Source organism: Taudactylus pleione, unplaced genomic scaffold, assembly GCF_031769625.1.
Source record: "Taudactylus pleione unplaced genomic scaffold, aTauple2 ptg002146l, whole genome shotgun sequence".
NCBI classification, from domain to species: Eukaryota; Metazoa; Chordata; class Amphibia; order Anura; family Myobatrachidae; genus Taudactylus; species Taudactylus pleione.
Window position 1 is genome coordinate 262,501 of NW_028286540.1, and position 25,000 is coordinate 287,500.

Genomic DNA, 25,000 nt, shown 5'->3' on the forward strand with positions numbered 1-25,000 from the left:
CAGTGTTGGGCCTAGGTTAGTACTTGGATGGGAGACCACCTGGGATTACCAGGTGCTGTAGGTAATTTTATAGTGCCATAACATTCTTTTCTATTTCATTTTAAATTTAATTTTTTCAACTTATCAATGAATTTACTTGAGTTAAGAAGTAATAGAGGTCTAAAGTTAATGTTTTTGAGCACCTACAGCCAAACCACACTGGACATGCCCAATCTCGTCTGATCTTGGAAGCTATGCAGTGTTGGGCCTGGTTAGTACTTGGATGGGAGACCACCTGGGAATACCAGGTGCTGTAGGTAATTTTATGCAGCCATAACATTCTTTTCTATTACATTTTACATTTAATTTTTTCAACTTATCAATGAATTTACTTGAGTTAAGAAGTAAAAGAGGTCTAAAGTTAATGTTTATGAGCACCTACAGCCAAACCACACTGGACATGCCCAGTCTCATCTGATTTTGGAAGCTATGTAGTGTTGGACCTGGTTAGTACTTGGATGGGAGACCACCTAGGAATCCCAGGTGCTGTAGGTAATTATATACTGCCATAACAGTCTATTACATTTTACATTTAATTTTTCAACTTATCAATGAATTTACTTGAGTAAAGAAGTAAAAGAGGTCTAAAGTTAATGTCTTTGAGCACTTACAGCCAAACCACACTGGACATGCCCAATCTCGTCTGATCTTGGAAGCTATGCAGTGTTTGGCCTGGTTTGTACTTGGATGGGAGACCACCTGGGAATACAAGGTGCTGTAGGTAATTTTATACTGCCATAACATTCTTTTCTAGAACATTTTACATTTAATTTTTTCAACTTATCAATGAATTTACTTGAGTTAAGAAGTAAAAGAGGTCTAAAGTTAATGTTTTTGAGCACCTACAGCCAAAGCACACTGGACATGCCCAATCTCATTTGATCTTGGAAGCTATGCAGTGTTGGGCCTGGTTAGTACTTCGATGGGAGACCACCTTGGAATACCAGGAGCTGTAGGTAATTTTATACTGCCATAACATTCTTTTCTATTATATTTTACATTTAATTTTACAACTTATCATTGAATTTACTTGAGTTAAGAAGTAAAAGAGGTCTAAAGTTAATGTTTTTGAGCACCTACAGTCAAACCACACTGGACATCCCCAATCTCGTCTGATCTTGGAAGCTATGCAGTGTTGGGCCTGGTTAGTACTTGGATGGGAGACCACCTGGGAATACCAGGTGCTGTAGGTAATTTTATACTGCCATAACATTCTTTTCTATTACATTTTACATTTAATTTTTTCAACTTATCAATGAATTTACTTGAGTTAAGAAGTAATAGCTGTATAAAGTTAATGGTTTTGAGCACCTACAGCCAGACCACACTGGACATGCCCAATCTCGTCTGATCTTGGAAGCTATGCAGTGTTGGGCCTGGTTAGTACTTGGATGGGAGACCACCTGGGAATACCAGGTGCTGTAGGTAATTTTATACTGCCATAACATTCTTTTCTATTACATTTTACATTTAATTTTTTCAACTTAACATTGAATTTACTTGAGTTAAGAAATAAAAGCGGTCTAAATTTAATGCTTTTGAGCACCTACAGCCAAACCACAGTGGACATGCCCAATCTCGTCTGATCTTGGAAGTTATGCAGTGTTGGGCCTGGTTAGTACTTGGATGGGAGACCACCTGGGAATACCAGGAGCTGTAGGTAATTTTATACTGCCAGAACATTCTTTTCTATTACATTTTACATTTCATTTTTCAACTTATCATTGAATTTACTTGAGTTAAGAAGTAAAAGAGGTCTAAAGTTAATGTTTTTGAGCACCTACAGCCAAACCACACTGGACATGCCCAATCTCGTCTGATCTTGGAAGCTATGCAGTGTTGGGCCTGGTTAGTACTTGGATGGGAAACCACCTGGGAATACCAGGTGCTGTAGGTAATTTTATACTGCCATAACAGTCTTTTCTATTACATTTTACATTTGATTTTTTCAACTTATCAATGAATTTACTTGTGTTAAGAAGTAAAAGCGGTCTAAATTTAATGATTTTGAGCACCTACAGCCAAACCACAGTGGACATGCCCAATCTCGTCTGATCTTGGAAGCTATGCAGTTTTGGGCCTGGTTAGTACTTGGATGGGAGACCACCTGGGAATACCAGGAGATGTAGGTATTTTTAAACTACCAGAACATTCTTTTCTATTACATTTTACATTTAATTTTTTCAACTTATCAATGAATTTCCTTGAGTTAAGAAGTAATAGAGGTCTAAAGTTAATACTTCTGAGCACCTACAGCCAATCCACACTGGACATGCCCAATCTCGTCTTATCTTGGTAGTTATGCAGTGTTGGGTAAGGTCAGAACTTGGATGGGAGACCACCTGGGAAAACCAGGTGCAGTAGGTAATTTTATACTGCCATAACATTCTTTTCTATTACATTTTACATTTAATTTTTTCAACTTATCAATGAATTTACTTGAGTTAAGAAGTAATACAGGTCTAAAGTTAATGTTTTTAAGCACCTACAGCCAAACCACACTGGACATGCCCAATCTCGTCTGATCTTGGAAGCTATGCAGTGTTGGGGCTGGTTACTACTTGGATGGGAGACTACCTAGGAATCCCAGGTGCTGTAGGTAATTTTAAACTGCCATAACATTCTTTTCTATTACATTTTACATTTAATTTTTTCAACTTATCAATGAATTTACTTGTGTTAAGAAGTAAAAGCGGTCTAAATTTAATGCTTTTGAGCACCTACAGCCAAACCACAGTGGACATGCCCAATCTCGTCTGATCTTGGAAGCTATGCAGTGTTGGGCCTGGTTAGTACTTGGATGGGAGACCACCTGGGAATACCAGGAGCTGTAGGTAATTTTATACTGCCAGAACATTCTTTTCTATTACATTTTACATTTAAATTTTTCAACTTATCAATGAATTTACTTGAGTTAAGAAGTAATAGAGGTCTAAAGTTAATGTTTTTGAGCACCTACTGCCAAACCACACTGGACATGCCCAATCTCGTCTGATCTTGGAAGCTATGCAGTGTTGTGCCTGGTTAGTACTTGGATGGGAGACCACCTGGGAATACCAGGTGCTGTAGGTAATTTTATGCAGCCATAACATTCTTTTCTATTACATTTTACATTTAATTTTTTCAACTTATCAATGAATTTACTTGAGTTAAGAAGTAAAAGAGGTCTAAAGTTAATGTTTTTGAGCACCTACAGCCAAACCACACTGGACATGCCCAATCTCGTCTGATCTTGGAAGCTATGCAGTGTTGGACCTGGTTAGTACTTGGATAGGAGACCACCTAGGAATCCCAGGTGCTGTAGGTAATTTTATACTGCCATAACATTCTTTTCTATTACATTTTACATTTCATTTTTTCAACTTATCAATGAATTTACTTGAGTTAAGAAGTAATAGCTGTATAAAGTTAATGGTTTTGAGCACCTACAGCCAGACCACACTGGACATGCCCAATCTCGTCTGATCTTGGAAGCTATGCAGTGTTGGGCCTGGTTAGTACTTGGATGGGAGACCACCTGGGAATACCAGGTGCTGTAGGTAATTTTATACTGCCATAACATTCTTTTCTATTACATTTTACATTTAATTTTTTCAACTTAACATTGAATTTACTTGAGTTAAGAAATAAAAGCGGTCTAAATTTAATGCTTTTGAGCACCTACAGCCAAACCACAGTGGACATGCCCAATCTCGTCTGATCTTGGAAGTTATGCAGTGTTGGGCCTGGTTAGTACTTGGATGGGAGACCACCTGGGAATACCAGGAGCTGTAGGTAATTTTATACTGCCAGAACATTCTTTTCTATTACATTTTACATTTCATTTTTCAACTTATCATTGAATTTACTTGAGTTAAGAAGTAAAAGAGGTCTAAAGTTAATGTTTTTGAGCACCTACAGCCAAACCACACTGGACATGCCCAATCTCGTCTGATCTTGGAAGCTATGCAGTGTTGGGCCTGGTTAGTACTTGGATGGGAAACCACCTGGGAATACCAGGTGCTGTAGGTAATTTTATACTGCCATAACAGTCTTTTCTATTACATTTTACATTTGATTTTTTCAACTTATCAATGAATTTACTTGTGTTAAGAAGTAAAAGCGGTCTAAATTTAATGATTTTGAGCACCTACAGCCAAACCACAGTGGACATGCCCAATCTCGTCTGATCTTGGAAGCTATGCAGTTTTGGGCCTGGTTAGTACTTGGATGGGAGACCACCTGGGAATACCAGGAGATGTAGGTATTTTTAAACTACCAGAACATTCTTTTCTATTACATTTTACATTTAATTTTTTCAACTTATCAATGAATTTCCTTGAGTTAAGAAGTAATAGAGGTCTAAAGTTAATACTTCTGAGCACCTACAGCCAATCCACACTGGACATGCCCAATCTCGTCTTATCTTGGTAGTTATGCAGTGTTGGGTAAGGTCAGAACTTGGATGGGAGACCACCTGGGAAAACCAGGTGCAGTAGGTAATTTTATACTGCCATAACATTCTTTTCTATTACATTTTACATTTAATTTTTTCAACTTATCAATGAATTTACTTGAGTTAAGAAGTAATACAGGTCTAAAGTTAATGTTTTTAAGCACCTACAGCCAAACCACACTGGACATGCCCAATCTCGTCTGATCTTGGAAGCTATGCAGTGTTGGGGCTGGTTACTACTTGGATGGGAGACTACCTAGGAATCCCAGGTGCTGTAGGTAATTTTAAACTGCCATAACATTCTTTTCTATTACATTTTACATTTAATTTTTTCAACTTATCAATGAATTTACTTGTGTTAAGAAGTAAAAGCGGTCTAAATTTAATGCTTTTGAGCACCTACAGCCAAACCACAGTGGACATGCCCAATCTCGTCTGATCTTGGAAGCTATGCAGTGTTGGGCCTGGTTAGTACTTGGATGGGAGACCACCTGGGAATACCAGGAGCTGTAGGTAATTTTATACTGCCAGAACATTCTTTTCTATTACATTTTACATTTAAATTTTTCAACTTATCAATGAATTTACTTGAGTTAAGAAGTAATAGAGGTCTAAAGTTAATGTTTTTGAGCACCTACTGCCAAACCACACTGGACATGCCCAATCTCGTCTGATCTTGGAAGCTATGCAGTGTTGTGCCTGGTTAGTACTTGGATGGGAGACCACCTGGGAATACCAGGTGCTGTAGGTAATTTTATGCAGCCATAACATTCTTTTCTATTACATTTTACATTTAATTTTTTCAACTTATCAATGAATTTACTTGAGTTAAGAAGTAAAAGAGGTCTAAAGTTAATGTTTTTGAGCACCTACAGCCAAACCACACTGGACATGCCCAATCTCGTCTGATCTTGGAAGCTATGCAGTGTTGGACCTGGTTAGTACTTGGATAGGAGACCACCTAGGAATCCCAGGTGCTGTAGGTAATTTTATACTGCCATAACATTCTTTTCTATTACATTTTACATTTCATTTTTTCAACTTATCAATGAATTTACTTGAGTTAAGAAGTAATAGAGGTCTAAAGTTAATGTTTTTGAGCACCTACAGCCAAACCACACTGGACATGCCCAATCTCGTCTGATCTTGGAAGCTATGCAGTGTTGGGCCTGGTTAGTACTTGGATGGGAGACCACCTGGGAATACCAGGAGCTGTAGGTAATTTTATACTGCCATAACATTCTTTTCTATTACATTTTACATTTAATTTTTCAACTTATCATTGAATTTACTTGAGTTAAGAAGTAAAAGAGGTCTAAAGTTAATACTTTTGAGCACCTACAGCCAATCCACACTGGACATGCCCCATCTCGTTTTATCTTGGTAGCTATGCAGTGTTGGGCATGGTCAGTACTTGGATGGGAGACCACCTGCGAAAACCAGGTGCAGTAGGTAATTTTATACTGCCATAACATTCTTTTCTATTACATTTTACATTTAATTTTTTCAACTTATTAATGAATTTACTTGAGTTAAGAAGTAATAGAGGTCTAAAGTTAATGTTTTTGAGCACCTACAGCCAAACCACACTGGATATGCCCAATCTCGTCTGATCTTGGAAGCTATGCAGTGTTGGGACTGGTTAGTACTTGGATGGGAGACTACCTAGGAATCCTAGGTGCTGTAGGTAATTTTATACTGCCATAACATTCTTTTCTATTACATTTTACATTTAATTTTTTCAACTTATCAATGAATTTACTTGTGTTAAGAAGTAAAAGCGGTCTAAATTTAACGCTTTTGAGCACCTACAGCCAAACCACAGTGGACATGCCCAATCTCGTCTCATCTTGGAAGCTATGCAGTGTTGGGCCTGGTTAGTACTTGGATGGGAGACCACCTGGGAATACCAGGAGCTGTAGGTAATTTTAAACTACCATAACATTCTTTTCTATTACATTTTACATTTAATTTTTTCAACTTATCAATGAATTTACTTGAGTTAAGAAGTAATAGAGGTCTAAATTTAATGCTTTTGAGCACCTACAGCCAAACCACACTGGACATGCCCAATCTCGTCTGATCTTGGAAACTATGCAGTGTTGGGCCTCGTTTGTACTTGGATGGGAGACCACCTGGGAATACCAGGTGCTGTAGGTAATTTTAGACAACCAAAACATTCTTTCTATTACATTTTACATTTCATTTTTTCAACTTATCAATGAATTTACTTGAGTTAAGAAGTAAAAGAGGTCTATAGTTAATGTTTTTGAGCACCTACAGCCAAACCACACTGGACATGCCCAATCTCAACTGATCTTGGAAGCTATGCAGTGTTGGGCCTGGTTAGTACTTGGATGGGAGACCACCTGGGAATACCAGGTGCTGTAGGTAATTTTATACTGTCATAACATTCTTTTCTATAACATTTTACATTTCATTTTTCAACTTATCATTGAATTTACTTGAGTTAAGAAGTAAAAGAGGTCTAAAGTTTACATTTTTGAGCACCTACAGCCAAACCACACTGGACATGCCCAATCTCGTCTGATCTTGGAAGCTATGCAGTGTTGGGCCTGGTTAGTACTTGGATGGGAGACCACCTGGGATTACCAGGTGCTGTAGGTAATTTTATTGTGCCATAACATTCTTTTCTATTACATTTTAAATTTATTTTTTTCAACTTATCAATGAATTTACTTGAGTTAAGAAGTAATAGAGGTCTAAAGTTAATGTTTTTGAGCACCTACAGCCAAACCACACTGGAAATGCCCAATCTTGTCTGATCTTGGAATCTATGCAGTGTTGGGACTGGTTAGAACTTGGATGGGAGACCACCTGGGAATACCAGGTGCTGTAGGTAATTTTATGCAGCCATAACATTCTTTTCTATTACATTTTACATTTAATTTTTTCAACTTATCAATGAATTTACTTGAGTTAAGAAGTAAAAGATGTCTAAAGTTAATGTTTATGAGCACCTACAGCCAAACCACACTGGACATGCCCAATCTCGTCTGATTTTGGAAGCTATGCAGTGTTGGACCTGGTTAGTACTTGGATGGGAGACCACCTAGGAATCCCAGGTGCTGTAGGTAATTTTATACTGCCATAACAGTCTATTACATTTTACATTTAATTTTTTCAACTTATCAATGAATTTACTTGAGTAAAGAAGTAAAAGAGGTCTAAAGTTAATGTCTTTGAGCACCTACAGCCACACCACACTGGACATGCCCAATCTCGTCTGATCTTGGAAGCTATGCAGTGTTTGGCCTGGTTTGTACTTGGATGGGAGACCACCTGGGAATACAAGGTGCTGTAGGTAATTTTATACTGCCATAACATTCTTTTCTAGAACATTTTACATTTAATTTTTTCAACTTATCAATGAATTTACTTGAGTTAAGAAGTAAAAGAGGTCTAAAGTTAATGTTTTTGAGCACCTACAGTCAAACCACACTGGACATGCCCAATCTCGTCTGATCTTGGAAGCTATGCAGTGTTGGGCCTGGTTAGTACTTGGATGGGAGACCACCTGGGAATACCAGGTGCTGTAGGTAATTTTATACTGCCATAACATTCTTTTCTATTATATTTTACATTTAATTTTACAACTTATCATTGAATTTACTTGAGTTAAGAAGTAAAAGAGGTCTAAAGTTAATGTTTTTGAGCACCTACAGTCAAACCACACTGGACATGCCCAATCTCGTCTGATCTTGGAAGCTATGCAGTGTTGGGCCTGGTTAGTACTTGGATGGGAGACCACCTGGGAATACCAGGTGCTGTAGGTAATTTTATACTGCCATAACATTCTTTTCTATTAAATTTTACATTTAATTTTTTCAACTTATCAATGAATTTACTTGAGTTAAGAAGTAAAAGAGGTCTAAATTTAACGCTTTTGAGCACCTACAGCCAAACCACAGTGGACATGCCCAATCTCGTCTCATCTTGGAAGCTATGCAGTGTTGGGCCTGGTTAGTACTTGGATGGGAGACCACCTGGGAATACCAGGAGCTGTAGGTAATTTTAAACTACCATAACATTCTTTTCTATTACATTTTACATTTAATTTTTTTAAACTTATCAATGAATTTACTTGAGTTAAGAAGTAATAGAGGTCTAAATTTAATGCTTTTGAGCACCTACAGCCAAACCACACTGGACATGCCCAATCTCGTCTGATCTTGGAAACTATGCAGTGTTGGGCCTCGTTTGTACTTGGATGGGAGACCACCTGGGAATACCAGGTGCTGTAGGTAATTTTAGACAACCAAAACATTCTTTCTATTACATTTTACATTTCATTTTTTCAACTTATCAATGAATTTACTTGAGTTAAGAAGTAAAAGAGGTCTATAGTTAATGTTTTTGAGCACCTACAGCCAAACCACACTGGACATGCCCAATCTCAACTGATCTTGGAAACTATGCAGTGTTGGGCCTGGTTAGTACTTGGATGGGAGACCACCTGGGAATACCAGGTGCTGTAGGTAATTTTATACTGTCATAACATTCTTTTCTATAACATTTTACATTTCATTTTTCAACTTATCATTGAATTTACTTGAGTTAAGAAGTAAAAGAGGTCTAAAGTTTACATTTTTGAGCACCTACAGCCAAACCACACTGGACATGCCCAATCTCGTCTGATCTTGGAAGCTATGCAGTGTTGGGCCTGGTTAGTACTTGGATGGGAGACCACCTGGGATTACCAGGTGCTGTAGGTAATTTTATAGTGCCATAACATTCTTTTCTATTACATTTTAAATTTATTTTTTTCAACTTATCAATGAATTTACTTGAGTTAAGAAGTAATAGAGGTCTAAAGTTAATGTTTTTGAGCACCTACAGCCAAACCACACTGGAAATGCCCAATCTCGTCTGATCTTGGAATCTATGCAGTGTTGGGACTGGTTAGAACTTGGATGGGAGACCACCTGGGAATACCAGGTGCTGTAGGTAATTTTATGCAGCCATAACATTCTTTTCTATTACATTTTACATTTAATTTTTTCAACTTATCAATGAATTTACTTGAGTTAAGAAGTAAAAGATGTCTAAAGTTAATGTTTATGAGCACCTACAGCCAAACCACACTGGACATGCCCAATCTCGTCTGATTTTGGAAGCTATGCAGTGTTGGACCTGGTTAGTACTTGGATGGGAGACCACCTAGGAATCCCAGGTGCTGTAGGTAATTTTATACTGCCATAACAGTCTATTACATTTTACATTTAATTTTTTCAACTTATCAATGAATTTACTTGAGTAAAGAAGTAAAAGAGGTCTAAAGTTAATGTCTTTGAGCACCTACAGCCACACCACACTGGACATGCCCAATCTCGTCTGATCTTGGAAGCTATGCAGTGTTTGGCCTGGTTTGTACTTGGATGGGAGACCACCTGGGAATACAAGGTGCTGTAGGTAATTTTATACTGCCATAACATTCTTTTCTAGAACATTTTACATTTAATTTTTTCAACTTATCAATGAATTTACTTGAGTTAAGAAGTAAAAGAGGTCTAAAGTTAATGTTTTTGAGCACCTACAGTCAAACCACACTGGACATGCCCAATCTCGTCTGATCTTGGAAGCTATGCAGTGTTGGGCCTGGTTAGTACTTGGATGGGAGACCACCTGGGAATACCAGGTGCTGTAGGTAATTTTATACTGCCATAACATTCTTTTCTATTATATTTTACATTTAATTTTACAACTTATCATTGAATTTACTTGAGTTAAGAAGTAAAAGAGGTCTAAAGTTAATGTTTTTGAGCACCTACAGTCAAACCACACTGGACATGCCCAATCTCGTCTGATCTTGGAAGCTATGCAGTGTTGGGCCTGGTTAGTACTTGGATGGGAGACGACCTGGGAATACCAGGAGCTGTAGGTAATTTTATACTGCCATAACATTCTTTTCTATTACATTTTACATTTAATTTTTTCATCTTATCAATGAATTTACTTGAGTAAAGAAGTAATAGAGGTCTAAATTTAATACTTTTGAGCACCTACAGCCAAACCACACTGGACATGCCCAATCTCGTCTGATCTTGGAAGCTATGCAGTGTTGGGCCTGGTTTGTACTTGGATGGGAGACCACCTGGGAATACCAGGTGCTGTAGGTAATTTTAGACAGCCAAAATCATTCTTTTCTATTACATTTTACATTTCATTTTTTCAACTTATCAATGAATTTACTTGAGTTAAGAAGTAAAAGCGGTCTAAAGTTAATGTTTTTGAGCACCTACAGCCAAACCACACTGGACATGCCCAATCTCGTCTGATCTTGGAAGCTATGCATTGTTGGGCCTGGTTAGTACTTAGATCGGAGACCACCTGGGAATACCAGGTGCTGTAGGTAATTTTATACTGCCATAACATTCTTTTCTATTTCATTTTACATTTCATTTTTCAACTTATCATTGAATTTACTTGAGTTAAGAAGTAAAAGAGGTCTAAAGTTAATGTTTTTGAGCACCTACAGCCAAACCACACTGGACATGCCCAATCTCGTCTGATCTTGGAAGCTATGCAGTGTTGGGCCTGGTTAGTACTTGGATGGGAGACCACCTGGGAATACCAGGTGCTGTAGGTAATTTTATACTGCCATAACAGTCTTTTCTATTACATTTTACATTTAATTTTTTCAACTTATCAATGAATTTACTTGAGTTAAGAAGTAATAGAGGTCTAAAGTTAATGGTTTTGAGCACCTACAGCCAAACCACACTGGACATGCCCAATCTCGTCTGATCTTGGAAGCTATGCAGTGTTGGGCCTGGTTAGTACTTGGATGGGAGACCACCTGGGAATACCAGGAGCTGTAGGTAATTTTATACTGCCTTAACATTCTTTTCTATTACATTTTACATTTAATTTTTCAACTTATCATTGAATTTACTTGAGTTAAGAAGTAAAAGAGGTCTAAATTTAATGCTTTTGAGCACCTACAGCCAAACCACAGTGGACATGCCCAATCTCGTCTGATCTTGGAAGCTATGCAGTGTTGGGCCTGGTTAGTACTTGGATGGGAGACCACCTGGGAATACCAGGAGCTGTAGGTAATTTTATACTGCCAGAACTTTCTTTTCTATTACATTTTACATTTAATTTTTTCAACTTATCAATGAATTTCCTTGAGTTAAGAAGTAATAGAGGTCTAAAGTTAATACTTTTGAGCACCTACAGCCAATCCACACTGGACATGCCCAATCTCGTCTTATCTTGGTAGCTATGCAGTGTTGGGTATGGTCAGAACTTGGATGGGAGACCACCTGGGAAAACCAGGTGCAGTAGGTAATTTTATACTGCCATAACATTCTTTTCTATTACATTTTACATTTAATTTTTTCAACTTATCAATGAATTTACTTGAGTTAAGAAGTAATACAGGTCTAAAGTTAATGATTTTGAGCATCTACAGTCAAACCACACTGGACATGCCCAATCTTGTCTGATCTTGGAAGCTATGCAGTGTTGGGCCTGGTTTGTACTTGGATGGGAGAACACCTGGGAATACCAGGTGCTGTAGGTAATTTTATACTGCCATAACATTCTTTTCTATTACATTTTACATTTCATTTTTCAACTTATCATTGAATTTACTTGAGTTAAGAAGTAAAAGAGGTCTAAAGTTAATGTTTTTGAGCACCTACAGCCAAACCACACTGGACATGCCCAATCTCGACTGATCTTGGAAGCTATGCAGTGTTGGGCCTGGTTAGTACTTGGATGGGAGACGACCTGGGAATACCAGGAGCTGTAGGTAATTTTATACTGCCATAACATTCTTTTCTATTACATTTTACATTTAATTTTTTCATCTTATCAATGAATTTACTTGAGTAAAGAAGTAATAGAGGTCTAAATTTAATACTTTTGAGCACCTACAGCCAAACCACACTGGACATGCCCAATCTCGTCTGATCTTGGAAGCTATGCAGTGTTGGGCCTGGTTTGTACTTGGATGGGAGACCACCTGGGAATACCAGGTGCTGTAGGTAATTTTAGACAGCCAAAATCATTCTTTTCTATTACATTTTACATTTCATTTTTTCAACTTATCAATGAATTTACTTGAGTTAAGAAGTAAAAGCGGTCTAAAGTTAATGTTTTTGAGCACCTACAGCCAAACCACACTGGACATGCCCAATCTCGTCTGATCTTGGAAGCTATGCATTGTTGGGCCTGGTTAGTACTTAGATCGGAGACCACCTGGGAATACTAGGTGCTGTAGGTAATTTTATACTGCCATAACATTCTTTTCTATTACATTTTACATTTCATTTTTCAACTTATCATTGAATTTACTTGAGTTAAGAAGTAAAAGAGGTCTAAAGTTAATGTTTTTGAGCACCTACAGCCAAACCACACTGGACATGCCCAATCTCGTCTGATCTTGGAAGCTATGCAGTGTTGGGCCTGGTTAGTACTTGGATGGGAGACCACCTGGGAATACCAGGTGCTGTAGGTAATTTTATACTGCCATAACAGTCTTTTCTATTACATTTTACATTTAATTTTTTCAACTTAACATTGAATTTACTTGAGTTAAGAAATAAAAGCGGTCTAAATTTAACGCTTTTGAGCACCTACAGCCAAACCACAGTGGACATGCCCAATCTCGTCTGATCTTGGAAGTTATGCAGTGTTGGGCCTGGTTAGTACTTGGATGGGAGACCACCTGGGAATACCAGGAGCTGTAGGTAATTTTATACTGCCAGAACATTCTTTTCTATTACATTTTACATTTAATTTTTTCAACTTATCAATGAATTTCCTTGAGTTAAGAAGTAATAGAGGTCTAAAGTTAATACTTTTGAGAACCTACAGCCAATCCACACTGGACATGCCCAATCTCGTCTTATCTTGGTAGCTATGCAGTGTTGGGTATGGTCAGAACTTGGATGGGAGACCACCTGGGAAAAGCAGGTGCAGTAGGTAATTTTATACTGCCATAACATTCTTTTCTATTACATTTTACATTTAATTTTTTCAACTTATCAATGAATTTACTTGAGTTAAGAAGTAATACAGGTCTAAAGTTAATGATTTTGAGCATCTACAGTCAAACCACACTGGACATGCCCAATCTTGTCTGATCTTGGAAGCTATGCAGTGTTGGGCCTGGTTTGTACTTGGATGGGAGACCACCTGGGAATACCAGGAGCTGTAGGTAATTTTAGACAGCCAAAATCATTCTTTTTTATTACATTTTACATTTGATTTTTTCAACTTATCAATGAATTTACTTGAGTTAAGAAGTAAAAGAGGTCTAAAGTTAATGTTTTTGAGCACCTACAGCCAAACCACACTGGAGATGCCCAATCTCGTCTGATCTTGGAAGCTATGCAGTGTTGGGCCTGGTTACTACTTGGATGGGAAACCACCTGGGAATACCAGGTGCTGTAGGTAATTTTATACTGCCATAACAGTCTTTTCTATTACATTTTACATTTGATTTTTTCAACTTATCAATGAATTTCCTTGAGTTAAGAAGTAATACAGGTCTAAAGTTAATGTTTTTGAGCACCTACAGCCAAACCACACTGGACATGCCCAATCTCGTCTGATCTTGGAAGCTATGCAGTGTTGGGACTGGTTACTACTTGGATGGGAGACTACCTAGGAATCCCAGGTGCTGTAGGTAATTTTAAACTGCCATAACATTCTTTTCTATTACATTTTACATTTAATTTTTTCAACTTATCAATGAATTTACTTGTGTTAAGAAGTAAAAGCGGTCTAAATTTAACGCTTTTGAGCACCTACAGCCAAACCACAGTGGACATGCCCAATCTCGTCTGATCTTGGAAGCTATGCAGTGTTGGGCCTGGTTAGTACTTGGATGGGAGACCACCTGGGAATACCAGGAGCTGTATGTAATTTTATACTGCCAGAACATTCTTTTCTATTACATTTTACATTTAAATTTTTCAACTTATCAATGAATTTACTTGAGTTAAGAAGTATTAGAGGTCTAAAGTTAATGTTTTTGAGCAACTACTGCCAAACCACACTGGACATGCCCAATCTCCTCTGATCTTGGAAGCTATGCAGTGTTGTGCCTGGTTAGTACTTGGATGGGAGACCACCTGGGAATACCAGGTGCTGTAGGTAATTTTAGACAGCCAAAATCATTCTTTTCTATTACATTTTACATTTCATTTTTTCAACTTATCAATGAATTTACTTGAGTTAAGAAGTAAAAGAGGTCTAAAGTTAATGTTTTTGAGCACCTACAGCCAAACCACACTGGACATGCCCAATCTCGTCTGATCTTGGAAGCTATGCAGTGTTGGACCTGGTTAGTACTTGGATAGGAGACCACCTAGGAATCCCAGGTGCTGTAGGTAATTTTATACTGCCATAACATTCTTTTCTATTACATTTTACATTTCATTTTTTCAACTTATCAATGAATTTACTTGAGTTAAGAAGTAATAGAGGTCTAAAGTTAATGTTTTTGAGCACCTACAGCCAAAACACACTGGACATGCCCAATCTCGTCTGATCTTGGAAGCTATGCAGTGTTGGGCCTGGTTAGTACTTGGATGGGAGACCACCTGGGAATACCAGGAGCTGTAGGTAATTTTATACTGCCATAACATTCTTTTCTATAACATTTTACATTTCATTTTTCAACTTATCATTGAATTTACTTGAGTTAAGAAGTAAAAGAGGTCTAAAGTTAATACTTTTGAGCACCTACAGCCAAACCACACTGGACATGCCCAATCTCGTCTGATCTTGGAAGCTATGCAGTGTTGGGCCTGGTTAGTACTTGGATGGGAGACCACCTGGGATTACCAGGTGCTGTAGGTAATTTTATAGTGCCATAACATTCTTTTCTATTACATTTTAAATTTAATTTTTTCAACTTATCAATGAATTTACTTGAGTTAAGAAGTAATAGAGGTCTAAAGTTAATGTTTTTGAGCAACTACAGCCAAACCACACTGGACATGCCCAATCTCGTCTGATCTTGGAAGCTATGCAGTGTTGGGCCTGGTTAGTACTTAGATGGGAGACCACCTGGGAAAACCAGATGCTGTAGGTAATTTTATACTGCCATAACATTCTTTTCTATTACATTTTACATTTCATTTTTCAACTTATCATTGAATTTACTTGAGTTAAGAAGTAAAAAAGGTCTAAAGTTAATGTTTTTGAGCACCTACAGCCAAACCACACTGGACATGCCCAATCTCGTCTGATCTTGGAAGCTATGCAGTGTTGGGCCTGGTTACTACTTGGATGGGAAACCACCTGGGAATACCAGGTGCTGTAGGTAATTTTATACTGCCATTACAGTCTTTTCTATTACATTTTACATTTGATTTTTTCAACTTATCAATGAATTTCCTTGAGTTAAGAAGTAATACAGGTCTAAAGTTAATGTTTTTGAGCACCTACAGCCAAACCACACTGGACATGCCCAATCTCGTCTGATCTTGGAAGCTATGCAGTGTTGGGACTGGTTACTACTTGGATGGGAGACTACCTAGGAATCCCAGGTGCTGTAGGTAATTTTAAACTGCCATAACATTCTTTTCTATTACATTTTACATTTAATTTTTTCAACTTATCAATGAATTTACTTGTGTTAAGAAGTAAAAGCGGTCTAAATTTAACGCTTTTGAGCACCTACAGCCAAACCACAGTGGACATGCCCAATCTCGTCTGATCTTGGAAGCTATGCAGTGTTGGGCCTGGTTAGTACTTGGATGGGAGACCACCTGGGAATACCAGGAGCTGTATGTAATTTTATACTGCCAGAACATTCTTTTCTATTACATTTTACATTTAAATTTTTCAACTTATCAATGAATTTACTTGAGTTAAGAAGTATTAGAGGTCTAAAGTTAATGTTTTTGAGCACCTACTGCCAAACCACACTGGACATGCCCAATCTCCTCTGATCTTGGAAGCTATGCAGTGTTGTGCCTGGTTAGTACTTGGATGGGAGACCACCTGGGAATACCAGGTGCTGTAGGTAATTTTAGACAGCCAAAATCATCCTTTTCTATTACATTTTACATTTCATTTTTTCAACTTATCAATGAATTTACTTGAGTTAAGAAGTAAAAGAGGTCTAAAGTTAATGTTTTTGAGCACCTACAGCCAAACCACACTGGACATGCCCAATCTCGTCTGATCTTGGAAGCTATGCAGTGTTGGACCTGGTTAGTACTTGGATAGGAGACCACCTAGGAATCCCAGGTGCTGTAGGTAATTTTATACTGCCATAACATTCTTTTCTATTACATTTTACATTTCATTTTTTCAACTTATCAATGAATTTACTTGAGTTAAGAAGTAATAGAGGTCTAAAGTTAATGTTTTTGAGCACCTACAGCCAAAACACACTGGACATGCCCAATCTCGTCTGATCTTGGAAGCTATGCAGTGTTGGGCCTGGTTAGTACTTGGATGGGAGACCACCTGGGAATACCAGGAGCTGTAGGTAATTTTATACTGCCATAACATTCTTTTCTATAACATTTTACATTTCATTTTTCAACTTATCATTGAATTTACTTGAGTTAAGAAGTAAAAGAGGTCTAAAGTTAATACTTTTGAGCACCTACAGCCAAACCACACTGGACATGCCCAATCTCGTCTGATCTTGGAAGCTATGCAGTGTTGGGCCTGGTTAGTACTTGGATGGGAGACCACCTGGGATTACCAGGTGCTGTAGGTAATTTTATAGTGCCATAACATTCTTTTCTATTACATTTTAAATTTAATTTTTTCAACTTATCAATGAATTTACTTGAGTTAAGAAGTAATAGAGGTCTAAAGTTAATGTTTTTGAGCACCTACAGCCAAACCACACTGGACATGCCCAATCTCTTCTGATCTTGGAAGCTATGCACTGTTGGGCCTGGTTAGTACTTGGATGGGAGACCACCTGGGAATACCAGGTGCTGTAGGTAATTTTATGCAGCCATAACATTCTTTTCTATTACATTTTACATTTAATTTTTTCAACTTATCAATGAATTTACTTGAGTTAAGAAGTAAAAGAGGTCTAAAGTTAAAGTTAATGTTTATGAGCACCTACAGCCAAACCACACTGGACATGCCCAATCTCGTCTGATTTTGGAAGCTATGCAGTGTTGGACCTGGTTAGTACTTGGATGGGAGACCACCTAGGAATCCCAGGTGCTGTAGGTAATTTTATACTGCCATAACACTCTTTTCTATTACATTTTACATATAATTTTTTCAACTTATCAATGAATTTACTTGAGTAAAGAAGTAAAAGAGGTCTAAAGTTAAGGCTTTTAGAACCTACAGCCAAACCACACTGGACATGCCCAATCTCGTCTGATCTTGGAAGCTATGCAGTGTTGGGACTGGTTTGTACTTGGATGGGAGACTACCTAGGAATCCCAGGTTCTGTAGGTAATTTTATACTGCCAGAACATTCTTTTCTATTACATTTTACATTTAATTTTTTCAACTTATCAATGAATTTACTTGAGTAAAGAAGTAAAAGAGGTCTAAAGTTAATGTTTTTGAGCACCTACAGCCAAACCACAGTGGACATGCCCAATCTCGTCTGATCTTGGAAGCTATGCAGTGTTGGGCCTGGTTAGTACTTGGATGGGAGACCACCTAGGAATCCCAGGTGCTGTAGGTAATTTTATACTGCCATAACAGTCTATTACATTTTACATTTAATTTTTTCAACTTATCAATGAATTTACTTGAGTAAAGAAGTAAAAGATGTCTAAAGTTAATGTTTTTGAGCACCTACAGTCAAACCACACTGGACATGCCCAATCTCGTCTGATCTTGGAAGCTATGCAGTGTTTGGCCTGGTTTGTACTTGGATGGGAGACCACCTGTGAATACAAGGTGCTGTAGGTAATTTTATACTGCCATAACATTCTTTTCTAGAACATTTTACATTTAATTTTTTCAACTTATCAATGAATATACTTGAGTTAAGAAGTAAAAGAGGTCTAAAGTTAATGTTTTTGAGCACCTACAGCCAAACCACACTGGACATGCCCAATCTCGTCTGATCTTGGAAGCTATGCAGTGTTGGGCCTGGTTAGTACTTGGATGGGAGACCACCTGGGAATACCAGGAGCTGTAGGTAATTTTATACTGCCATAACATTCTTTCTATTATATTTTACATTTAATTTTACAACTTATCATTGAATTTACTTGAGTTAAGAAGTAAAAGAGGTCTAAAGTTAATGTTTTTGAGCACCTACAGTCAAACCACACTGGACATGCCCAATCTCGTCTGATCTTGGAAGCTATGCAGTGTTGGGCCTGGTTAGTACTTGGATGGGAGACCACCTGGGAATACCAGGTGCTGTAGGTAATTTTATACTGCCATAACATTCTTTTCTATTACATTTTACATTTAATTTTTTCAACTTATCAATGAATTTACTTGAGTTAAGAAGTAATAGCGGTATAAATTTAATGCTTTTGGCACCTACAGCCAAACCACACTGGACATGCCCAATCTCGTCTGATCTTGGAAACTATGCAGTGTTGGGACTGGTTAGTACTTGGATGGGAGACCACCTGGGAATACCAGGTGCTGTAGGTAATTTTATACTGCCATAACATTCTTTTCTATTACATTTTACATATAATTTTTTCAATTTATCAATGCATTTACTTGAGTTAAGAAGTAAAAGCGGTCTAAATTTAATGCTTTTGAGCACCTACAGCCAAACCACAGTGGACATGCCCAATCTCGTCTGATCTTGGAAGCTATGCAGTGTTGGGCCTGGTTAGTACTTGGATGGGAGACCACCTGGGAATACCAGGAGATGTAGGTAATTTTATACTGCCAGAACATTCTTTTCTATTACATTTTACATTTAATTTTTTCAACTTATCAATGAATTTCCTTGAGTTAAGAAGTAATAGAGGTCTAAAGTTAATACTTCTGAGCACCTACAGCCAATCCACACTGGACATGCCCAATCTCGTCTTATCTTGGTAGTTATGCAGTGTTGGGTAAGGTCAGAACTTGGATGGGAGACCACCTGGGAAAACCAGGTGCAGTAGGTAATTTTATACTGCCATAACATTCTTTTCTATTACATTTTACATTTAATTTTTTCAACTTATCAATGAATTTACTTGAGTTAAGAAGTAATACACGTCTAAAGTTATTGTTTTTGAGCACCTACAGCCAAACCACACTGGACATGCCCAATCTCGTCTGATCTTGGAAGCTATGCAGTGTTGGGACTGGTTACTACTTGGATGGGAGACTACCTAGGAATCCCAGGTGCTGTAGGTAATTTTAAACTGCCATAACATTCTTTTCTATTACATTGTACATTTAATTTTTTCAACTTATCAATGAATTTACTTGTGTTAAGAAGTAAATGCGGTCTAAATTTAATGCTTTTGAGCACCTACAGCCAAACCACAGTGGACATGCACAATCTCTTCTGATCTTGGAAGCTATGCAGTGTTGGGCCTGGTTAGTACTTGGATGGGAGACCACCTGGGAATACCAGGAGCTGTAGGTAATTTTATACTGCCAGAACATTCTTTTCTATTACATTTTACATTTAAATTTTTCAACTTATCAATGAATTTACTTGAGTTAAGAAGTAATAGAGGTCTAAAGTTAATGTTTTTGAGCACCTACTGCCAAACCACACTGGACATGCCCAATCTCGTCTGATCTTGGAAGCTATGCAGTGTTGTGCCTGGTTAGTACTTGGATGGGAGACCACCTGGGAATACCAGGTGCTGTAGGTAATTTTATGCAGCCATAACATTCTTTTCTGTTACATTTTACATTTAATTTTTTCAACTTATCAATGAATTTACTTGAGTTAAGAAGTAAAAGAGGTCTAAAGTTAATGTTTTTTGAGCACCTACAGCCAAACCACACTGGACATGCCCAATCTCGTCTGATCTTGGAAGCTATGCAGTGTTGGACCTGGTTAGTACTTGGATAGGAGACCACCTAGGAATCCCAGGTGCTGTAGGTAATTTTATACTGCCATAACATTCTTTTCTATTACATTTTACATTTCATTTTTTCAACTTATCAATGAATTTACTTGAGTTAAGAAGTAATAGAGGTCTAAAGTTAATGTTTTTGAGCACCTACAGCCAAACCACACTGGACATGCCCAATCTCGTCTGATCTGGGAAGCTAAGCAGTGTTGGGCCTGGTTAGTACTTGGATGGGAGACTACCTAGGAATCCCAGGTGCTGTAGGTAATTTTATACTGCCATAACATTCTTTTCTATTACATTTTACATTTAATTTTTTCAACTTATCAATGAATTTACTTGTGTTAAGAAGTAAAAGCGGTCTAAATTTAACGCTTTTGAGCACCTACAGCCAAACCACAGTGGACATCCCCAATCTCGTCTGATCTTGGAAGCTATGCAGTGTTGGGCCTGGTTAGTACTTGGATGGGAGACCACCTGGGAATACCAGGAGCTGTAGGTAATTTTATACTACCATAACATTCTTTTCTATTAAATTTTAAATTTAATTTTTTCAACTTATCAATGAATTTACTTGAGTTAAGAAGTAATAGAGGTCTAAATTTAATGCTTTTTAGCACCTACAGCCAAACCACACTGGACATGCCCAATCTTGTCTGATCTTGGAAGCTATGCAATGTTGGGCCTCGTTTGTACTTGGATGGGAGACCACCTGGGAATACCAGGTGCTGTAGGTAATTTTAGACAACCAAAACATTCTTTTCTATTACATTTTACATTTCATTTTTTCAACTTATCAATGAATTTAATTGAGTTAAGAAGTAAAAGAGGTCTAAAGTTAATGTTTTTGAGCACCTACAGCCAAACCACACTGGACATGCCCAATCTCGTCTGATCTTGGAAGCTATGCAGTGTTGGGCCTGGTTAGTACTTGGATGGGAGACCACCTGGGAATACCAGGTGCTGTAGGTAATTTTATACTGCCATAACATTCTTTTCTATTACATTTTACATTTCATTTTTCAACTTATCATTGAATTTACTTGAGTTAAGAAGTAAAAGAGGTCTAAAGTTTATGTTTTTTAGCACCTACAGCCAAACCACACTGGACATGCCCAATCTCGTCTGAACTTGATAGCTATGCAGTGTTGGGCCTGGTTAGTACTTGGATGGGAGACCACCTGGGATTACCAGGTGCTGTAGGTAATTTTATAGTGCCATAACATTCTTTTCTATTACATTTTAAATTTAATTTTTTCAACTTATCAATGAATTTACTTGAGTTAAGAAGTAATAGAGGTCTAAAGTTAATGTTTTTGAGCACCTACAGCCAAACCACACTGGACATGCCCAATCTCGTCTGATCTTGGAAGCTATGCAGTGTTGGGCCTGGTTAGTACTTGGATGGGAAACCACCTGTGAATACCAGGTGATGTAGGTAATTTTATGCAGCCATAACATTCTTTTCTATTACATTTTACATATAATTTTTTCAACTTATCAATGAATTTACTTGAGTTAAGAAGTAAAAGAGGTCTAAAGTTAAGGCTTTTAGCACCTACAGCCAAACCACACTGGACATGCCCAATCTCGTCTGATCTTGGAAGCTATGCAGTGTTGGGACTGGTTTGTACTTGGATGGGAGACTACCTTGGAATCCCAGGTTCTGTAGGTAATTTTATACTGCCATAACATTCTTTTCTATTACATTTTACATTTAATTTTTTCAACTTATCATTGAATTTACTTGAGTAAAGAAGTAAAAGAGGTCTAAAGTTAATGTTTTTGAGCACCTACAGCCAAACCACAGTGGACATGCCCAATCTTGTCTGATCTTGGAAGCTATGCAGTGTTGGGCCTGGTTAGTACTTGGATGGGAGACCACCTGGGAATACCAGGAGCTGTAGGTAATTTTATACTGCCATAACATTCTTTCTATTATATTTTACATTTAATTTTACAACTTATCATTGAATTTACTTGAGTTAAGAAGTAAAAGAGGTCTAAAGTTAATGTTTTTGAGCACCTACAGTCAAACCACACTGGACATGCCCAATCTCGTCTGATCTTGGAAGCTATGCAGTGTTGGGCCTGGTTAGTACTTGGATGGGAGACCACCTGGGAATACCAGGTGCTGTAGGTAATTTTATACTGCCATAACATTCTTTTCTATTACATTTTACATTTAATTTTTTCAACTTATCAATGAATTTACTTGAGTTAAGAAGTAATAGCGGTATAAATTTAATGCTTTTGGCACCTACAGCCAAACCACACTGGACATGCCCAATCTCGTCTGATCTTGGAAACTATGCAGTGTTGGGACTGGTTAGTACTTGGATGGGAGACCACCTGGGAATACCAGGTGCTGTAGGTAATTTTATACTGCCATAACATTCTTTTCTATTACATTTTACATATAATTTTTTCAATTTATCAATGCATTTACTTGAGTTAAGAAGTAAAAGCGGTCTAAATTTAATGCTTTTGAGCACCTACAGCCAAACCACAGTGGACATGCCCAATCTCGTCTGATCTTGGAAGCTATGCAGTGTTGGGCCTGGTTAGTACTTGGATGGGAGACCACCTGGGAATACCAGGAGATGTAGGTAATTTTATACTGCCAGAACATTCTTTTCTATTACATTTTACATTTAATTTTTTCAACTTATCAATGAATTTCCTTGAGTTAAGAAGTAATAGAGGTCTAAAGTTAATACTTCTGAGCACCTACAGCCAATCCACACTGGACATGCCCAATCTCGTCTTATCTTGGTAGTTATGCAGTGTTGGGTAAGGTCAGAACTTGGATGGGAGACCACCTGGGAAAACCAGGTGCAGTAGGTAATTTTATACTGCCATAACATTCTTTTCTATTACATTTTACATTTAATTTTTTCAACTTATCAATGAATTTACTTGAGTTAAGAAGCAATACACGTCTAAAGTTATTGTTTTTGAGCACCTACAGCCAAACCACACTGGACATGCCCAATCTCGTCTGATCTTGGAAGCTATGCAGTGTTGGGACTGGTTACTACTTGGATGGGAGACTACCTAGGAATCCCAGGTGCTGTAGGTAATTTTAAACTGCCATAACATTCTTTTCTATTACATTGTACATTTAATTTTTTCAACTTATCAATGAATTTACTTGTGTTAAGAAGTAAAAGCGGTCTAAATTTAATGCTTTTGAGCACCTACAGCCAAACCACAGTGGACATGCACAATCTCTTCTGATCTTGGAAGCTATGCAGTGTTGGGCCTGGTTAGTACTTGGATGGGAGACCACCTGGGGATACCAGGAGCTGTAGGTAATTTTATACTGCCAGAACATTCTTTTCTATTACATTTTACATTTAAATTTTTCAACTTATCAATGAATTTACTTGAGTTAAGAAGTAATAGAGGTCTAAAGTTAATGTTTTTGAGCACCTACAGCCAAACCACACTGGACATGCCCAATCTCGTCTGATCTTGGAAGCTATGCAGTGTTGTGCCTGGTTAGTACTTGGATGGGAGACCACCTGGGAATACCAGGTGCTGTAGGTAATTTTATGCAGCCATAACATTCTTTTCTATTACATTTTACATTTAATTTTTTCAACTTATCAATGAATTTACTTGAGTTAAGAAGTAAAAGAGGTCTAAAGTTAATGTTTTTTGAGCACCTACAGCCAAACCACACTGGACATGCCCAATCTCGTCTGATCTTGGAAGCTATGCAGTGTTGGACCTGGTTAGTACTTGGATAGGAGACCACCTAGGAATCCCAGGTGCTGTAGGTAATTTTATACTGCCATAACATTCTTTTCTATTACATTTTACATTTCATTTTTTCAACTTATCAATGAATTTACTTGAGTTAAGAAGTAATAGAGGTCTAAAGTTAATGTTTTTGAGCACCTACAGCCAAACCACACTGGACATGCCCAATCTCGTCTGATCTGGGAAGCTAAGCAGTGTTGGGCCTGGTTAGTACTTGGATGGGAGACTACCTAGGAATCCCAGGTGCTGTAGGTAATTTTATACTGCCATAACATTCTTTTCTATTACATTTTACATTTAATTTTTTCAACTTATCAATGAATTTACTTGTGTTAAGAAGTAAAAGCGGTCTAAATTTAACGCTTTTGAGCACCTACAGCCAAACCACAGTGGACATCCCCAATCTCGTCTGATCTTGGAAGCTATGCAGTGTTGGGCCTGGTTAGTACTTGGATGGGAGACCACCTGGGAATACCAGGAGCTGTAGGTAATTTTATACTACCATAACATTCTTTTCTATTACATTTTAAATTTAATTTTTTCAACTTATCAATGAATTTACTTGAGTTAAGAAGTAATAGAGGTCTAAATTTAATGCTTTTTAGCACCTACAGCCAAACCACACTGGACATGCCCAATCTTGTCTGATCTTGGAAGCTATGCAGTGTTGGGCCTCGTTTGTACTTGGATGGGAGACCACCTGGGAATACCAGGTGCTGTAGGTAATTTTAGACAACCAAAACATTCTTTTCTATTACATTTTACATTTCATTTTTTCAATTTA

The 25,000-nt window shown here is 37.6% G+C and overlaps 13 non-coding genes and 87 pseudogenes across 13 annotated transcripts; all 100 read left to right on the forward strand.

Moving 5' to 3' along the window:
• Nucleotides 1–64, forward strand: part of LOC148434785 (5S ribosomal RNA) — a 120-nt pseudogene extending 56 nt beyond the window's left edge.
• Nucleotides 65–180: 116 nt separating this feature from the next.
• On the forward strand, nt 181–299 carry LOC148434786 (5S ribosomal RNA). Its single transcript, XR_015876654.1, has one exon. It is a non-coding gene; the product is annotated as a 5S ribosomal RNA (ribosomal RNA).
• Nucleotides 300–415: 116 nt separating this feature from the next.
• LOC148434787 (5S ribosomal RNA) lies at nt 416–534 on the forward strand (annotated as a pseudogene).
• Nucleotides 535–644: 110 nt separating this feature from the next.
• LOC148434788 (5S ribosomal RNA) lies at nt 645–763 on the forward strand (annotated as a pseudogene).
• Nucleotides 764–879: 116 nt separating this feature from the next.
• Nucleotides 880–998, forward strand: LOC148434789 (5S ribosomal RNA; annotated as a pseudogene).
• A 115-nt stretch (nt 999–1,113) lies between these two features.
• On the forward strand, nt 1,114–1,232 carry LOC148434790 (5S ribosomal RNA; annotated as a pseudogene).
• A 116-nt stretch (nt 1,233–1,348) lies between these two features.
• On the forward strand, nt 1,349–1,467 carry LOC148434791 (5S ribosomal RNA). Its single transcript, XR_015876683.1, has one exon. It is a non-coding gene; the product is annotated as a 5S ribosomal RNA (ribosomal RNA).
• A 116-nt stretch (nt 1,468–1,583) lies between these two features.
• LOC148434792 (5S ribosomal RNA) lies at nt 1,584–1,702 on the forward strand (annotated as a pseudogene).
• A 115-nt stretch (nt 1,703–1,817) lies between these two features.
• On the forward strand, nt 1,818–1,936 carry LOC148434793 (5S ribosomal RNA). Its single transcript, XR_015876722.1, has one exon. It is a non-coding gene; the product is annotated as a 5S ribosomal RNA (ribosomal RNA).
• Nucleotides 1,937–2,052: 116 nt separating this feature from the next.
• Nucleotides 2,053–2,171, forward strand: LOC148434794 (5S ribosomal RNA; annotated as a pseudogene).
• Nucleotides 2,172–2,522: 351 nt separating this feature from the next.
• On the forward strand, nt 2,523–2,641 carry LOC148434795 (5S ribosomal RNA; annotated as a pseudogene).
• A 116-nt stretch (nt 2,642–2,757) lies between these two features.
• LOC148434796 (5S ribosomal RNA) lies at nt 2,758–2,876 on the forward strand (annotated as a pseudogene).
• A 116-nt stretch (nt 2,877–2,992) lies between these two features.
• LOC148434797 (5S ribosomal RNA) lies at nt 2,993–3,111 on the forward strand (annotated as a pseudogene).
• A 116-nt stretch (nt 3,112–3,227) lies between these two features.
• Nucleotides 3,228–3,346, forward strand: LOC148434798 (5S ribosomal RNA; annotated as a pseudogene).
• Nucleotides 3,347–3,462: 116 nt separating this feature from the next.
• On the forward strand, nt 3,463–3,581 carry LOC148434799 (5S ribosomal RNA). Its single transcript, XR_015876684.1, has one exon. It is a non-coding gene; the product is annotated as a 5S ribosomal RNA (ribosomal RNA).
• Nucleotides 3,582–3,697: 116 nt separating this feature from the next.
• Nucleotides 3,698–3,816, forward strand: LOC148434800 (5S ribosomal RNA; annotated as a pseudogene).
• Nucleotides 3,817–3,931: 115 nt separating this feature from the next.
• LOC148434801 (5S ribosomal RNA) lies at nt 3,932–4,050 on the forward strand. The gene has a single exon (XR_015876723.1). It is a non-coding gene; the product is annotated as a 5S ribosomal RNA (ribosomal RNA).
• A 116-nt stretch (nt 4,051–4,166) lies between these two features.
• LOC148434802 (5S ribosomal RNA) lies at nt 4,167–4,285 on the forward strand (annotated as a pseudogene).
• Nucleotides 4,286–4,636: 351 nt separating this feature from the next.
• Nucleotides 4,637–4,755, forward strand: LOC148434803 (5S ribosomal RNA; annotated as a pseudogene).
• A 116-nt stretch (nt 4,756–4,871) lies between these two features.
• On the forward strand, nt 4,872–4,990 carry LOC148434804 (5S ribosomal RNA; annotated as a pseudogene).
• Nucleotides 4,991–5,106: 116 nt separating this feature from the next.
• LOC148434805 (5S ribosomal RNA) lies at nt 5,107–5,225 on the forward strand (annotated as a pseudogene).
• A 116-nt stretch (nt 5,226–5,341) lies between these two features.
• Nucleotides 5,342–5,460, forward strand: LOC148434806 (5S ribosomal RNA; annotated as a pseudogene).
• A 116-nt stretch (nt 5,461–5,576) lies between these two features.
• Nucleotides 5,577–5,695, forward strand: LOC148434807 (5S ribosomal RNA; annotated as a pseudogene).
• Nucleotides 5,696–6,045: 350 nt separating this feature from the next.
• Nucleotides 6,046–6,164, forward strand: LOC148434808 (5S ribosomal RNA; annotated as a pseudogene).
• A 116-nt stretch (nt 6,165–6,280) lies between these two features.
• On the forward strand, nt 6,281–6,399 carry LOC148434809 (5S ribosomal RNA; annotated as a pseudogene).
• Nucleotides 6,400–6,515: 116 nt separating this feature from the next.
• On the forward strand, nt 6,516–6,634 carry LOC148434810 (5S ribosomal RNA; annotated as a pseudogene).
• A 115-nt stretch (nt 6,635–6,749) lies between these two features.
• On the forward strand, nt 6,750–6,868 carry LOC148434811 (5S ribosomal RNA; annotated as a pseudogene).
• Nucleotides 6,869–6,983: 115 nt separating this feature from the next.
• On the forward strand, nt 6,984–7,102 carry LOC148434812 (5S ribosomal RNA; annotated as a pseudogene).
• Nucleotides 7,103–7,218: 116 nt separating this feature from the next.
• On the forward strand, nt 7,219–7,337 carry LOC148434813 (5S ribosomal RNA; annotated as a pseudogene).
• A 116-nt stretch (nt 7,338–7,453) lies between these two features.
• LOC148434814 (5S ribosomal RNA) lies at nt 7,454–7,572 on the forward strand (annotated as a pseudogene).
• Nucleotides 7,573–7,683: 111 nt separating this feature from the next.
• Nucleotides 7,684–7,802, forward strand: LOC148434815 (5S ribosomal RNA; annotated as a pseudogene).
• Nucleotides 7,803–7,918: 116 nt separating this feature from the next.
• LOC148434816 (5S ribosomal RNA) lies at nt 7,919–8,037 on the forward strand. The gene has a single exon (XR_015876711.1). It is a non-coding gene; the product is annotated as a 5S ribosomal RNA (ribosomal RNA).
• Nucleotides 8,038–8,152: 115 nt separating this feature from the next.
• Nucleotides 8,153–8,271, forward strand: LOC148434817 (5S ribosomal RNA). The gene has a single exon (XR_015876712.1). It is a non-coding gene; the product is annotated as a 5S ribosomal RNA (ribosomal RNA).
• Nucleotides 8,272–8,387: 116 nt separating this feature from the next.
• On the forward strand, nt 8,388–8,506 carry LOC148434818 (5S ribosomal RNA; annotated as a pseudogene).
• A 117-nt stretch (nt 8,507–8,623) lies between these two features.
• Nucleotides 8,624–8,742, forward strand: LOC148434819 (5S ribosomal RNA; annotated as a pseudogene).
• A 115-nt stretch (nt 8,743–8,857) lies between these two features.
• Nucleotides 8,858–8,976, forward strand: LOC148434820 (5S ribosomal RNA; annotated as a pseudogene).
• A 115-nt stretch (nt 8,977–9,091) lies between these two features.
• On the forward strand, nt 9,092–9,210 carry LOC148434821 (5S ribosomal RNA; annotated as a pseudogene).
• Nucleotides 9,211–9,326: 116 nt separating this feature from the next.
• On the forward strand, nt 9,327–9,445 carry LOC148434822 (5S ribosomal RNA; annotated as a pseudogene).
• Nucleotides 9,446–9,561: 116 nt separating this feature from the next.
• LOC148434823 (5S ribosomal RNA) lies at nt 9,562–9,680 on the forward strand (annotated as a pseudogene).
• Nucleotides 9,681–9,791: 111 nt separating this feature from the next.
• LOC148434824 (5S ribosomal RNA) lies at nt 9,792–9,910 on the forward strand (annotated as a pseudogene).
• Nucleotides 9,911–10,026: 116 nt separating this feature from the next.
• Nucleotides 10,027–10,145, forward strand: LOC148434825 (5S ribosomal RNA). Its single transcript, XR_015876714.1, has one exon. It is a non-coding gene; the product is annotated as a 5S ribosomal RNA (ribosomal RNA).
• Nucleotides 10,146–10,260: 115 nt separating this feature from the next.
• LOC148434826 (5S ribosomal RNA) lies at nt 10,261–10,379 on the forward strand (annotated as a pseudogene).
• A 116-nt stretch (nt 10,380–10,495) lies between these two features.
• On the forward strand, nt 10,496–10,614 carry LOC148434827 (5S ribosomal RNA; annotated as a pseudogene).
• Nucleotides 10,615–10,731: 117 nt separating this feature from the next.
• LOC148434828 (5S ribosomal RNA) lies at nt 10,732–10,850 on the forward strand (annotated as a pseudogene).
• A 115-nt stretch (nt 10,851–10,965) lies between these two features.
• Nucleotides 10,966–11,084, forward strand: LOC148434829 (5S ribosomal RNA). The gene has a single exon (XR_015876656.1). It is a non-coding gene; the product is annotated as a 5S ribosomal RNA (ribosomal RNA).
• Nucleotides 11,085–11,200: 116 nt separating this feature from the next.
• On the forward strand, nt 11,201–11,319 carry LOC148434830 (5S ribosomal RNA; annotated as a pseudogene).
• Nucleotides 11,320–11,434: 115 nt separating this feature from the next.
• LOC148434831 (5S ribosomal RNA) lies at nt 11,435–11,553 on the forward strand (annotated as a pseudogene).
• Nucleotides 11,554–11,904: 351 nt separating this feature from the next.
• Nucleotides 11,905–12,023, forward strand: LOC148434832 (5S ribosomal RNA; annotated as a pseudogene).
• A 115-nt stretch (nt 12,024–12,138) lies between these two features.
• Nucleotides 12,139–12,257, forward strand: LOC148434833 (5S ribosomal RNA; annotated as a pseudogene).
• A 116-nt stretch (nt 12,258–12,373) lies between these two features.
• LOC148434834 (5S ribosomal RNA) lies at nt 12,374–12,492 on the forward strand (annotated as a pseudogene).
• Nucleotides 12,493–12,609: 117 nt separating this feature from the next.
• On the forward strand, nt 12,610–12,728 carry LOC148434835 (5S ribosomal RNA; annotated as a pseudogene).
• A 115-nt stretch (nt 12,729–12,843) lies between these two features.
• LOC148434836 (5S ribosomal RNA) lies at nt 12,844–12,962 on the forward strand. Its single transcript, XR_015876658.1, has one exon. It is a non-coding gene; the product is annotated as a 5S ribosomal RNA (ribosomal RNA).
• A 116-nt stretch (nt 12,963–13,078) lies between these two features.
• On the forward strand, nt 13,079–13,197 carry LOC148434837 (5S ribosomal RNA; annotated as a pseudogene).
• A 351-nt stretch (nt 13,198–13,548) lies between these two features.
• Nucleotides 13,549–13,667, forward strand: LOC148434838 (5S ribosomal RNA; annotated as a pseudogene).
• A 117-nt stretch (nt 13,668–13,784) lies between these two features.
• Nucleotides 13,785–13,903, forward strand: LOC148434839 (5S ribosomal RNA; annotated as a pseudogene).
• Nucleotides 13,904–14,019: 116 nt separating this feature from the next.
• LOC148434840 (5S ribosomal RNA) lies at nt 14,020–14,138 on the forward strand (annotated as a pseudogene).
• A 116-nt stretch (nt 14,139–14,254) lies between these two features.
• LOC148434841 (5S ribosomal RNA) lies at nt 14,255–14,373 on the forward strand (annotated as a pseudogene).
• A 116-nt stretch (nt 14,374–14,489) lies between these two features.
• Nucleotides 14,490–14,608, forward strand: LOC148434842 (5S ribosomal RNA; annotated as a pseudogene).
• A 117-nt stretch (nt 14,609–14,725) lies between these two features.
• On the forward strand, nt 14,726–14,844 carry LOC148434843 (5S ribosomal RNA; annotated as a pseudogene).
• Nucleotides 14,845–14,960: 116 nt separating this feature from the next.
• Nucleotides 14,961–15,079, forward strand: LOC148434844 (5S ribosomal RNA; annotated as a pseudogene).
• Nucleotides 15,080–15,194: 115 nt separating this feature from the next.
• LOC148434845 (5S ribosomal RNA) lies at nt 15,195–15,313 on the forward strand (annotated as a pseudogene).
• A 116-nt stretch (nt 15,314–15,429) lies between these two features.
• LOC148434846 (5S ribosomal RNA) lies at nt 15,430–15,548 on the forward strand (annotated as a pseudogene).
• Nucleotides 15,549–15,663: 115 nt separating this feature from the next.
• LOC148434847 (5S ribosomal RNA) lies at nt 15,664–15,782 on the forward strand (annotated as a pseudogene).
• Nucleotides 15,783–15,898: 116 nt separating this feature from the next.
• Nucleotides 15,899–16,017, forward strand: LOC148434848 (5S ribosomal RNA; annotated as a pseudogene).
• A 116-nt stretch (nt 16,018–16,133) lies between these two features.
• LOC148434849 (5S ribosomal RNA) lies at nt 16,134–16,252 on the forward strand (annotated as a pseudogene).
• A 116-nt stretch (nt 16,253–16,368) lies between these two features.
• On the forward strand, nt 16,369–16,487 carry LOC148434850 (5S ribosomal RNA; annotated as a pseudogene).
• Nucleotides 16,488–16,604: 117 nt separating this feature from the next.
• On the forward strand, nt 16,605–16,723 carry LOC148434851 (5S ribosomal RNA; annotated as a pseudogene).
• Nucleotides 16,724–16,839: 116 nt separating this feature from the next.
• Nucleotides 16,840–16,958, forward strand: LOC148434852 (5S ribosomal RNA; annotated as a pseudogene).
• Nucleotides 16,959–17,073: 115 nt separating this feature from the next.
• Nucleotides 17,074–17,192, forward strand: LOC148434853 (5S ribosomal RNA; annotated as a pseudogene).
• Nucleotides 17,193–17,308: 116 nt separating this feature from the next.
• Nucleotides 17,309–17,427, forward strand: LOC148434854 (5S ribosomal RNA; annotated as a pseudogene).
• Nucleotides 17,428–17,549: 122 nt separating this feature from the next.
• On the forward strand, nt 17,550–17,668 carry LOC148434855 (5S ribosomal RNA; annotated as a pseudogene).
• Nucleotides 17,669–17,783: 115 nt separating this feature from the next.
• On the forward strand, nt 17,784–17,902 carry LOC148434856 (5S ribosomal RNA; annotated as a pseudogene).
• Nucleotides 17,903–18,018: 116 nt separating this feature from the next.
• Nucleotides 18,019–18,137, forward strand: LOC148434857 (5S ribosomal RNA; annotated as a pseudogene).
• A 111-nt stretch (nt 18,138–18,248) lies between these two features.
• LOC148434858 (5S ribosomal RNA) lies at nt 18,249–18,367 on the forward strand (annotated as a pseudogene).
• A 116-nt stretch (nt 18,368–18,483) lies between these two features.
• On the forward strand, nt 18,484–18,602 carry LOC148434859 (5S ribosomal RNA; annotated as a pseudogene).
• Nucleotides 18,603–18,716: 114 nt separating this feature from the next.
• On the forward strand, nt 18,717–18,835 carry LOC148434860 (5S ribosomal RNA). Its single transcript, XR_015876715.1, has one exon. It is a non-coding gene; the product is annotated as a 5S ribosomal RNA (ribosomal RNA).
• A 115-nt stretch (nt 18,836–18,950) lies between these two features.
• On the forward strand, nt 18,951–19,069 carry LOC148434861 (5S ribosomal RNA; annotated as a pseudogene).
• Nucleotides 19,070–19,185: 116 nt separating this feature from the next.
• On the forward strand, nt 19,186–19,304 carry LOC148434862 (5S ribosomal RNA; annotated as a pseudogene).
• A 351-nt stretch (nt 19,305–19,655) lies between these two features.
• Nucleotides 19,656–19,774, forward strand: LOC148434863 (5S ribosomal RNA; annotated as a pseudogene).
• Nucleotides 19,775–19,890: 116 nt separating this feature from the next.
• LOC148434864 (5S ribosomal RNA) lies at nt 19,891–20,009 on the forward strand (annotated as a pseudogene).
• Nucleotides 20,010–20,125: 116 nt separating this feature from the next.
• LOC148434865 (5S ribosomal RNA) lies at nt 20,126–20,244 on the forward strand (annotated as a pseudogene).
• Nucleotides 20,245–20,361: 117 nt separating this feature from the next.
• Nucleotides 20,362–20,480, forward strand: LOC148434866 (5S ribosomal RNA; annotated as a pseudogene).
• Nucleotides 20,481–20,596: 116 nt separating this feature from the next.
• On the forward strand, nt 20,597–20,715 carry LOC148434867 (5S ribosomal RNA; annotated as a pseudogene).
• A 116-nt stretch (nt 20,716–20,831) lies between these two features.
• On the forward strand, nt 20,832–20,950 carry LOC148434868 (5S ribosomal RNA; annotated as a pseudogene).
• A 116-nt stretch (nt 20,951–21,066) lies between these two features.
• On the forward strand, nt 21,067–21,185 carry LOC148434869 (5S ribosomal RNA; annotated as a pseudogene).
• Nucleotides 21,186–21,301: 116 nt separating this feature from the next.
• On the forward strand, nt 21,302–21,420 carry LOC148434870 (5S ribosomal RNA). The gene has a single exon (XR_015876660.1). It is a non-coding gene; the product is annotated as a 5S ribosomal RNA (ribosomal RNA).
• Nucleotides 21,421–21,535: 115 nt separating this feature from the next.
• LOC148434871 (5S ribosomal RNA) lies at nt 21,536–21,654 on the forward strand (annotated as a pseudogene).
• Nucleotides 21,655–21,770: 116 nt separating this feature from the next.
• LOC148434872 (5S ribosomal RNA) lies at nt 21,771–21,889 on the forward strand (annotated as a pseudogene).
• A 115-nt stretch (nt 21,890–22,004) lies between these two features.
• On the forward strand, nt 22,005–22,123 carry LOC148434873 (5S ribosomal RNA; annotated as a pseudogene).
• Nucleotides 22,124–22,239: 116 nt separating this feature from the next.
• Nucleotides 22,240–22,358, forward strand: LOC148434874 (5S ribosomal RNA; annotated as a pseudogene).
• A 114-nt stretch (nt 22,359–22,472) lies between these two features.
• Nucleotides 22,473–22,591, forward strand: LOC148434875 (5S ribosomal RNA). The gene has a single exon (XR_015876716.1). It is a non-coding gene; the product is annotated as a 5S ribosomal RNA (ribosomal RNA).
• A 115-nt stretch (nt 22,592–22,706) lies between these two features.
• On the forward strand, nt 22,707–22,825 carry LOC148434876 (5S ribosomal RNA; annotated as a pseudogene).
• Nucleotides 22,826–22,941: 116 nt separating this feature from the next.
• Nucleotides 22,942–23,060, forward strand: LOC148434877 (5S ribosomal RNA; annotated as a pseudogene).
• A 351-nt stretch (nt 23,061–23,411) lies between these two features.
• Nucleotides 23,412–23,530, forward strand: LOC148434878 (5S ribosomal RNA; annotated as a pseudogene).
• A 116-nt stretch (nt 23,531–23,646) lies between these two features.
• Nucleotides 23,647–23,765, forward strand: LOC148434879 (5S ribosomal RNA; annotated as a pseudogene).
• Nucleotides 23,766–23,881: 116 nt separating this feature from the next.
• On the forward strand, nt 23,882–24,000 carry LOC148434880 (5S ribosomal RNA; annotated as a pseudogene).
• Nucleotides 24,001–24,117: 117 nt separating this feature from the next.
• LOC148434881 (5S ribosomal RNA) lies at nt 24,118–24,236 on the forward strand (annotated as a pseudogene).
• Nucleotides 24,237–24,352: 116 nt separating this feature from the next.
• On the forward strand, nt 24,353–24,471 carry LOC148434882 (5S ribosomal RNA; annotated as a pseudogene).
• Nucleotides 24,472–24,587: 116 nt separating this feature from the next.
• LOC148434883 (5S ribosomal RNA) lies at nt 24,588–24,706 on the forward strand (annotated as a pseudogene).
• A 116-nt stretch (nt 24,707–24,822) lies between these two features.
• Nucleotides 24,823–24,941, forward strand: LOC148434884 (5S ribosomal RNA; annotated as a pseudogene).
• Nucleotides 24,942–25,000: the final 59 nt, after the last annotated feature.